Here is a 9,304-nt window from a genome sequence, read left to right as displayed (position 1 = left end):
TCTGATGGCCACCTATAAGTTTATCAGGGGTGACCACCAGGATCTGGGGGAACGTTTGTTCACCAGAGCGCCCCATGGGATGAAGAGGTCGAACAGTCACAAACTCCTGCAAGACCGTTTCAGGCTGGACATAAGGAAGAATTTCTTTACTGTCCGAGCCCCCAATGACTTCCTGCCCTTTGGGCAGGGGGCTGGACTCGATGATCTCCCGAGGTCCCTTCCAGCCCTAATGTCTATGAAATCTATGAAATCTCCCTCCCTGCCAGCTGTTGTTGAGGGTGGAGGGTGTGGCACAGCGGCTCCCTCACCCCTTCTGTCCGTAATGCTCCAGGCCCTCAAAGCCAATCGGTGTGTGCCCTCTCGGCAGTGCGTGCACAGTTGGCTCAGAGTGTTATGGACAGACAGATAGACAGACAGACTAAGGGTTTTATTATATTAGAATGTTTTAAGAGGAAGAATCAATGTAAATAGGGAAGACAGGTGACCTAGTCTTCTCACCAGTCAAGAGATAGATCACATTTTTGAAAGAGCCAATACAACACAAAGAATTGCTGCAGTAAAAAAAGGAAAATTCCCACAAATCACACGCAATTAGTTATGACATATCATCCTTCTCTGGAATCTATATGGAAAATCCTCAAACAACTGCAACCCATACTAGACAAAGACCCAATTCTTAAAGAGATCTTTCCAGAAACACCCATCTTAGCCTTTTAACAAGCACTGAACCTTGCTAACCTCATCACCAGAAGCAAACTTCCTCTGACCCAAACCCACACCCAATGGATCCAGACCATGCCAGGACAAGAAATGTAAAACTTGCCAACACATCTCCACCAGTCCCACAATAACTACACCCTACAACAGAACAATCATCATTCCTGCACCTCCAGAAATGTAATCTATCTCATCCAGTGCACCAAATGCCCTGATGGACAACATGTAGAAGCAGCCAAACAACAAGTGTGTACCAGAATGAATGTACACCAAAAATCCATCAAAGACAAAAATATCCAATTGCCTGTGGGTGCCCACCCCTCATAAGACAATCACTCCCTCTCTGATCTCAGTTGTAATGCTCGAAGGGACTTACAAAACACCTTTCATAGATAAGCCTACAAACTTCTTTTCATAAATCTACTGGCTACCAAAAATCATAGACTTAATATAGGCAGACAAGGTTCTTTGGGTGAATCTGATATCTTTTCTTAGAGCAACTAAATAGCTGGAGAACAATTTTTAAGCAAGCTTTCAGGTTCAAAAGCCCTTTGTCAGGCTAAGGAAGTTTCAGCAGTTGGTGTGTGCTCTTCCTGGATGGAATGAAAAGTAAAGAAGCCAGAGGCTGAGCTGGTATGCATACAAGACAGGCAGTCAGTGAAAATGTAGATTGAGGAGTCAATGGGTGAGAGATAGGCTGGGTGGGGGGGAGAGAAGGGGGATGAATAGTGGAGAAGTACCTGGGAAGTCAGCTGTCAGGCCGGTTATAATGTGTCATAAATCCAATGTCTATATTTAGTCCATGATTTTTCGTATCCAGGAGAGATCTTTCCAGAGCCACCCAGCCTAGCTTGCAAACAAGCACCGAACCTCGCCAACCTCATCACCAGAAGCAAACTTCCTCAGACCCAGAACACACCAAATGGATCCAGACCATACCATGACAAGAGTGCAAAACCTGCCAACACATCTCCATCACCCCCACAATCACTACACCCCACAACAGAGCCATTAGCATTCCCAGATCTTACAGCTACACCTCCAGAAATGTAATATATCTCATCCAATGCACCAAATGCCCAGATGGAAAATACGTAGGTGAGACCAAACAACAACTGCGCACCAGAATGAACGCACACCAGAAATCTATCAAAGACAGGAATACCCAATTACCTGCAGGGGCACATTTCTTACAAGAAAACCACTCTGTCTCCAATCTCTCAGTCCTGATCCTCAAAGGAAACTTACAAAACACTTCCCAGAGACAAACCTATTAACCCCACTTCATCAACCTCCTGGATACTAAAAATCATGGACTAAATATAGACATTGGATTTATGACACATTATAACATGCATGACATCTGATTCCCAGGTACTTCTCCACTATTCATCCCCCTTCTCTCCCCCCCACCCAGCCTATCTCTCACCCATTGACTCCTCAATCTACATTTTCACTGACTGCCTGTCTTGTATGCATACCAGCCCAGCCTCTGGCTTCTTCACTTTTCATTCCATCCAAGAAGAGCACACACCAACTGCTGAAACTTCCTTAGCCTGACAAAGGGGTTTTGAAACTGAAAGCTTGCTTAAAAATTGTTCTCCAACTATTTAGTTGCTCTAAAGAAAGATATCAGATTCACCCAAAGAACCTTGTCTGCCTATGTCCTTAGACCAACATGGCTACAACCTACACCCATGGACTTAATATAGACATTGGTCTTATGACACATTACAACCTGCCTGACATCTGACACCCCAGGTAACCTGCCTATTAGCTGACCACTTGCTTTCCTTCACACTTTTCCCTCCTCCCCCTATCCCTACCCTTTGTCTTCCAAATTTCCCCCCATTTGCATCTTCACAGACTTCTTGTCACACTTTTAGTTTCTTTCTACCTTGGAGAAGTCAGAACAGCAGCAGAGTCTCCCATTGCCTGAAGAAGGGTGTTTGTGCCTGAAAGCTTGCAACATAGGTGACTGGTAGGAGGGGCACAGGGGTTCACGTGCCCCCCCCCCCCCATGAGGCCGGTGCTCCCAATGAGGGCCGACACTGATGCTCTCAGTAGGGCTGGTGCCCCCCTGAAAGGGTTGCCTGTCATGGCGGCTTCTGTGGGTGCCCCTCCAGATTCAGGAGGTACCAGTCACTCACGGCTTGCAAATAATTTTTTTCCCACTATTTAGTTGGTCTAATAAAAGATATCACATCTACCCAAAGAACCCTGCCTGCCTAAGAGCATGGCTCAGTTATTTGACTGTGCAGAGGAAGGTCTAGCAAAATTTTGAAGATATAGGACAGATTTTCAAAGTAATTTGTTTTAGGTGAATAAAATGGGTGGTGACCTTTCAGCATCTGGAGGTCACCATGAGGAATTTATTCCCTCTCTGTTTGCCAAGAGATAAATATCTTTAGTGCAGGTGTACAAAGTGCCAAAGATTGCAAAGGTGACATATAGCAAACAGACAGCTGAGTGACTTATGATCACTGGCTCTGATAGTGAAATTCCACATGACTCATGATTTAGAGCAGGTGTCCCTCTTAGGATTGCATTCCACTGAAGCAGACCTCACCTTAAGAATGTTTACATTGGATTTAGGAGATAAGCAAATCCCAAACTTACTAGGAACCACCTTTAAGTGGTGGAGGGGAAGAACCTGAGTGTTTAATTTTGTTATATTTACTTACTCTCTCACAGAACCCTATCAGTTCAGTCTTCAGGCACTGTGCAGTAATGATGGACCAAAGCAGCTTGACACATCCAGCTTATTGTTACATAACTAGCCCTATATTGTGACTATGGGCCCAATCATACACTCCTTCTAGAATCTATTGAACTGGAAGCCAAAATATTTAATGTTTGAAAACATGGGTCCACTCAAAGTCAATGAATTTCTTTGAATAACAGTTCCCTATGGACAAAGAAATTTGCATAAAAAAGTGAAGATAATAATAAAAAAAAATCTCTGCTAAGATGAAATCAAGACTATGTAAATTGCTGGAATAGATATGAGCCAATTAAAGGAAAATATTTTTTAGACCTGACATGCTGGACTCCTTTGAAGCTCGCAACTCAACAAAAAATCTTATTTGTGATTTAGTAATGGACATGCTTGATGCCTGCTTAATTAAATGTTGCAGCCTTATGTTCAAGATATCTATATAATCAACTCCATAAAGGAGGTGAGACTTCAAGAGTTACTTGATTTCTTTCATTTACACCTCTGATGTTCAGAAGTCTCTATTAACCATGCCCACAATTAGACTGTATGCAACCGGCTGTTCGGTTTTACTTCTGTACTAGATTGGACACACTACATAAATTTATAGATTCATAGATGCTAGGGTCAGAAGGGACCTCAACAGATTATTGAGTCTGACTCCCAGCTCTGGGCAGGAAAGAGTGCTGGGGCCAGATGACCCCAGCCAGATGCCTATTCAGCCTTCCCTATTGTAAAATTGTTGAAATGCTACTCATGTTGAGGGAATTGTACTCAGGGTGGCTTCATCCTGTGATAATCAAGGGGAGGGATATCCTAGGAAGAGATATGTCAAGGCAGGACCCTCTACATTCAGTCTTGCTGACTTAGTGTTGCCGAATCTTGCAACAGCTGCCATATATTTGTTAAAGCTCCAGCTTCAAGATTCACGTACATGGGAATCAATTTTAGTTTTAAAACAAACGGAAAATTCTGGCCTTCCTGGGTGTGGAGGAAAGCCTAAGAACGTGACCCAAGTGAATTGTACCGGTTCAAAAATCAAGCGATAGTCAAGAAACTAACCATGATCCATTGTTGTAAAAAATCCCTTCAATTGTAAAGTTTTAAGTTTATCCATAAACAAACATCACGGGCTCCTGATAGAAGTTGAATGATTTTTTTTTCCTTATTTTCAGGGCCATTTGGCTTCATTGGCTTGTTTATGATAACATGCACCTTAATTAAACCTAATTACCCAAACAGACATTTTTGTGTTTACTTTTGCACTTTCCCCATTTATTTTCCACTAATTTCTTTGAAGCATTTACCTTTATTTATTAGTTTTTCACATAGAAATCTCAAAGCATTTTGTGATTGATTAATTAATGCACACCAGTGAAGCACTGACTACAGTCAGTTTTAAAGATAAGCAGGTGGGATCAAACATCCAGTGCCATAACAAGTGGGGGACAAGCGGGGTGACTGCCTTGGGTGCCAAAGCAAAGGGGCACCAATAGGCACTGCCTTGCCAGGGAGGGGACAGGACGGAGCTGCAAGTGGCTCATTTGGGGTGGTGCAGGGATGGGGGGAAGGATGGCTCCTGCCACTGTGTGCACTCCCGGGCAAGCATCTGTGTGCCCCCAGATCTATGTGCAGGGCAAGGGCAGGCTGCCACTGTGGGCTTTGCCCCCAGGCACCAGGCTTTGTTGCTATGGCACTGAGACATCAGAGACTCCTAAAGTGGAGAATTTTACAGACGTTCCAGAATTTCAGCTTGTGTTAAAATAATTCTAGTGCTTGCAGCTACAGAGAGATATATGAAAACATGAACCAGAAACCAGGCGAAGAGAACAAAGTGGGATTTTTGTTGATGATATTTTTGTGGGTTTTTTTAGACAGACATCATGTTTTGTGTGGGCCCAACTCACTTTGGATGCATGGGACTCAACATAGTGAATTTCTGAGTGGTGCTCCACTGATGTTCATGAAGGGTAGTTTTATGCAGGGCTATATGGATATAGAATATAAAGCCCGCAAATAAGGGAAATGTACTCAAAAGATAGTGTCACAGGCTTTGGTCTACTCCTGAAGGGAAAAAGGCCAACTGTACTGGGTCAGTACAGCAAGCCCAGTCTCTCACCCCATCGGGTCCCATCTAGTCCTTACAGCATGAAAAATAAACCAGGAATTTAAGCAGTGTTATGCACATGCCTCTTCAGATGGAGTTCAGTCATGTTCTCTATGGGGAATTGGTCACAATAGTTAGTGCAGAATAGTCTATTCCCCAATATCTCCCATGAGGACACACACTATTTCAGAATAAAAATTTAATTTATAGCAGAATCATTAGTACATCTCTACATCTGAGTAATTCTGGAATAAAATAAGTTTTATCCCAAACATTGTCCATATGGGAGCTGTTGTGGTAGGGGTTATTCCACAAAACTTCTAGCCAGTTTCCACGTACAGACGCACCATAAGGACAGTAAGGAGAAACAAAACAGAGAGATTGCAATTGCCTTATCCCCCACTCTGTCCCTCCCTTTTATGCATGTAAAAACATACTTATGAATCATCTCTTCCTTTTGTTTACTCATGAGGCCATAATCACCTGGTCTTTTATTACTTCATAATTCAAACAGACTGTGATAATACTGAATTCCTTTGTTGTGAGTGCAAGTGTAAAAGGCAATGAGTTACAACACAAAAATGTCTGATTGTATACATGCATATGTTTTAATGAGCTAAACTTTTCTGAGGAATAAAAAGAGAGAGAAAAGCAAAATTAAATGTCTTTCACTTTACATTTAAAATATTTGGAAATATTTTCCTAGATACTTTTTAAAAATTAATTAAGGGAACAAAGACATTATACACAGGTCGGACATCTGGAAAAAAGCCATTTGTCAACCTTTCTGTATTTCATATGTATTTATGAAGCATATCTTGTGAGAAAATGATGAGCAATTGAACATAGACGTTTCAAATAGAAATGCTGTTGAAAATGGAACTGTTGTATGCATTACTGGGGAAAACTGATATACAAATATGACGTACAAAACAAATACAAATACTTGGTTTTTGTCTCCGTGATATAGGTGTTCTTTCTGTTTTCTTTTTCTTGCAGCTTTCTCCTTTGTTATTTTACAATATTAATTGCTCCTCATTTTTTTTTAATGTTATGATACTGCTCACCTAAGAGCACTTTTTTCAAGTAATAAAATATCTAGTAGATTCTTGGCCTCTCAGATATCCTGCAACAATGACTTTTGGGGGATAATCACATTCTACATAAAAATGTAATAGTTTTAAGTATTTTTGCTTTTTGGTTGCATTGATTTACCCTTTGTTTTTGCACCATCAGAGAAGGGGAAGAAGAGTGCCTGAACTACCATTTGTTACAGTCAGCACAATTTTGGGGACCCAGAAGGTATCCCTTACAGGTATAGTTTCCTCTTGACCCAGTTAGGACTTACTGCACTGCAGAAGTTCTTTCTTATAATGGACGATACCTTTAGACCCAGACAATGGTTCCCTCGGGAGCTCAAGGCAGCTGCAGCCAATCAGAGAGGAAAACCTGGTAGGATATGGTTGCTACTCTACAGAGAAGCAGCTATACTTCATCAGCATATTAACCAGCAGCATTTCAAAACATAGGTACTGTATTGTTTTTGGTTTAACTTCAATTAATAATCTAAAGAACTGGGTTTACTCTAAGTGTATCCTATCAAATAAATTTTTCTCTCTTACCAAAAGCAAATTTTATTTTTACAGGGCTATCATACCTTTTCTAAAGGGTGTATTATTTTGTATGTTTCAGCATAGCTTCTCCTATGTTTTACCTTCAGAACCAAATAGTTTTGATCACTTTCGTATTTTCACATGCTTTCCATGTTTCTAATAATTCGTTGCCCGTCTCTGAATTGTCGCTATTTTTACTACCCTTCCTTTAACAATAGTAAGAGCTGAACTGAATACAATATTGCAGCTAAGACTGATTATAAAGTCGTATCTCCTGTATTTTTCCTCCCGTTTCTTATGACTCTCAGCGCCTCAGGTTTTGTACACCTCGTACATTAATCAAAGGCGTATGTTATACTATACACATACAATGGCTTGGTTTTACCATGAGTTCTTGTTACTCTGGAACTTCCTAAAATGTATAAGTAGTTTCAGCAATTACTCCTTATGTACTTTACCAGCGACTGATTAACAATGATTGTCACTAGTCAGATGATATGGGAATATCTGTTTTATTTTAGACTATATTATTCTTCTTATCCCTGGTGGACTTTGTCACTTCACTGTTCTCTACACTCTTCCAGTCACTAATAAATGGGCTAAACATCAGTTGTCATACAGAACCTTGGGATACCTCAGAACTAACCTCTGCCTCATGTTAAGAATTGTCCATATATTTCTACTATTTAGTATCCTATCCACAACAGACCTCAACCTTTGTGGAAACTCTTTCAAAAGCATTTTGAAAGTCCGAGTAAGCTGTTAAGGTGTATTTGTCTGGTATGCGCAAAGAATTCTAGTGGATTAGAGGGACGGCTTTCTTCCACGTGCACCACACTAACTCCACAGATTCCCTTAGATTTTGCTAGGCTTGGGGCAGGCCCTGGAGCATATTTTTCTTAGGGGAAATGGAGAAAGGAGCTTTCTGAGGAGGTCCTCCCTGAGACTTTGGTTCCTTTTTTTGAAAGCCTCATTAAAGGAGGAGAACAAGCTGGGCTACAGTATACAGCTGGGCAACATATGACAACTAGAATTGGACACTCTGCATCTTAGTGGAATAGTACGTTTGCATCTTGTAGAGCAGGGGTGGGCAAAATGCAACCCGGAGGCTGGACATGGTCCGCCAGGCCATTCTATCCAGCTTGTGGGGCCCCTAAAAAATTTAGAAAATTAATATTCATTAGCCCTAGGCTGCCTGTCATGCGGCCCTCAGTGGCTTGCCAAAACTCAGTAAGTGGCTCTCTGCCCAAAATAATTGCCTGCCCCTGTTGTAGGTAGATACAGCAGAAGCTTTTGTCAGCTGATGCTTACTCATCACATACTATTCAGGTAAGCTTCAGTTCGCAAACTTATCCTGTATAGATCTGCTTTGGTCAGTCTGAGGTGCAAATCTAACCTGCCTTCTACTTGACCTCACACTAACATGCAACTAAGATGTCTCTTAATGGCCTATCAGTTTTAAAATAACTCTAGTGATGTGTCTAAAAGCAGCTCAGATGTACTCTTCTGCCATCCAACATCCATCCAAGTCTCTGCTGTGTTCACAACTCCATTATTGATCCTCTTAGCGTTAAAGACACCACAGGACTTTCAACGAGAGCAAGGTTTGCCCTTGCGTTCTTTACTGCAAGTCTCTGGAGTGGGGGTGGCTCCTTGTCTTCCAGAAGCGGGTGCTACAGGCGTGTAGCCAACACCGAACATTAGAACGAGGAAGGTTGTAGACACCCTCGGGGGAGAAATGGGACTCGGGGATGTATCCCTCCCTCCCCTCTGCGTGCTCTCTTGCTCAGTGCAGCCTCACAGATGCCGCCTCGCGAGCCTCATAACTGAAAAGCCTCAGCAAAAATCACTGCAGAGGCTTAACGCTTCTGCCTGAAAACTTGGCCAATGGTGGAGACCCCAGAGCCGAAGAGGCAAACCGCAGCGGCCCCATGGCTGAAGCTGCCCGCTCTGCCTGGGAGGCCTTTTCTTCCCCGTCCCCCGCGGGTGCGATGCTTCCTCGGTGGGGCAGAGGGACGCGGGGGTAAGTCAGTCCTCTCCCGCCAACAGGTGCACGTGGGAGCGGCCCCGGGGGCAGCGCTGCACCGGTGCCCTGCAGGGCAGGGAGCTCCGGGGGGCGCGCCGAGCACCTGGTGCCGGCAGCAGCCCGGC

The 9,304-nt window shown here is 42.8% G+C and overlaps 1 long non-coding RNA gene across 1 annotated transcript in view; it reads right to left on the bottom strand.

Annotated features, from left to right (window-relative positions):
* The window catches only part of LOC109309962, a 15,732-nt gene extending 10,052 nt beyond the window's left edge, over positions 1-5,680 (bottom strand). The window contains exon 1 of the long non-coding RNA XR_002101099.1: positions 5,670-5,680. This is a non-coding gene — a long non-coding RNA (uncharacterized LOC109309962). The remainder of the gene's footprint in view (positions 1-5,669) is intronic.
* Positions 5,681-9,304: the final 3,624 nt, after the last annotated feature.

This window comes from Crocodylus porosus, unplaced genomic scaffold (genome assembly GCF_001723895.1).
Source record: "Crocodylus porosus isolate Cpor-Errol unplaced genomic scaffold, CroPor_comp1, whole genome shotgun sequence".
Classification (NCBI taxonomy): Eukaryota; Metazoa; Chordata; order Crocodylia; family Crocodylidae; genus Crocodylus; species Crocodylus porosus.
This window is presented reverse-complemented; position numbering and strand designations above follow the sequence as displayed.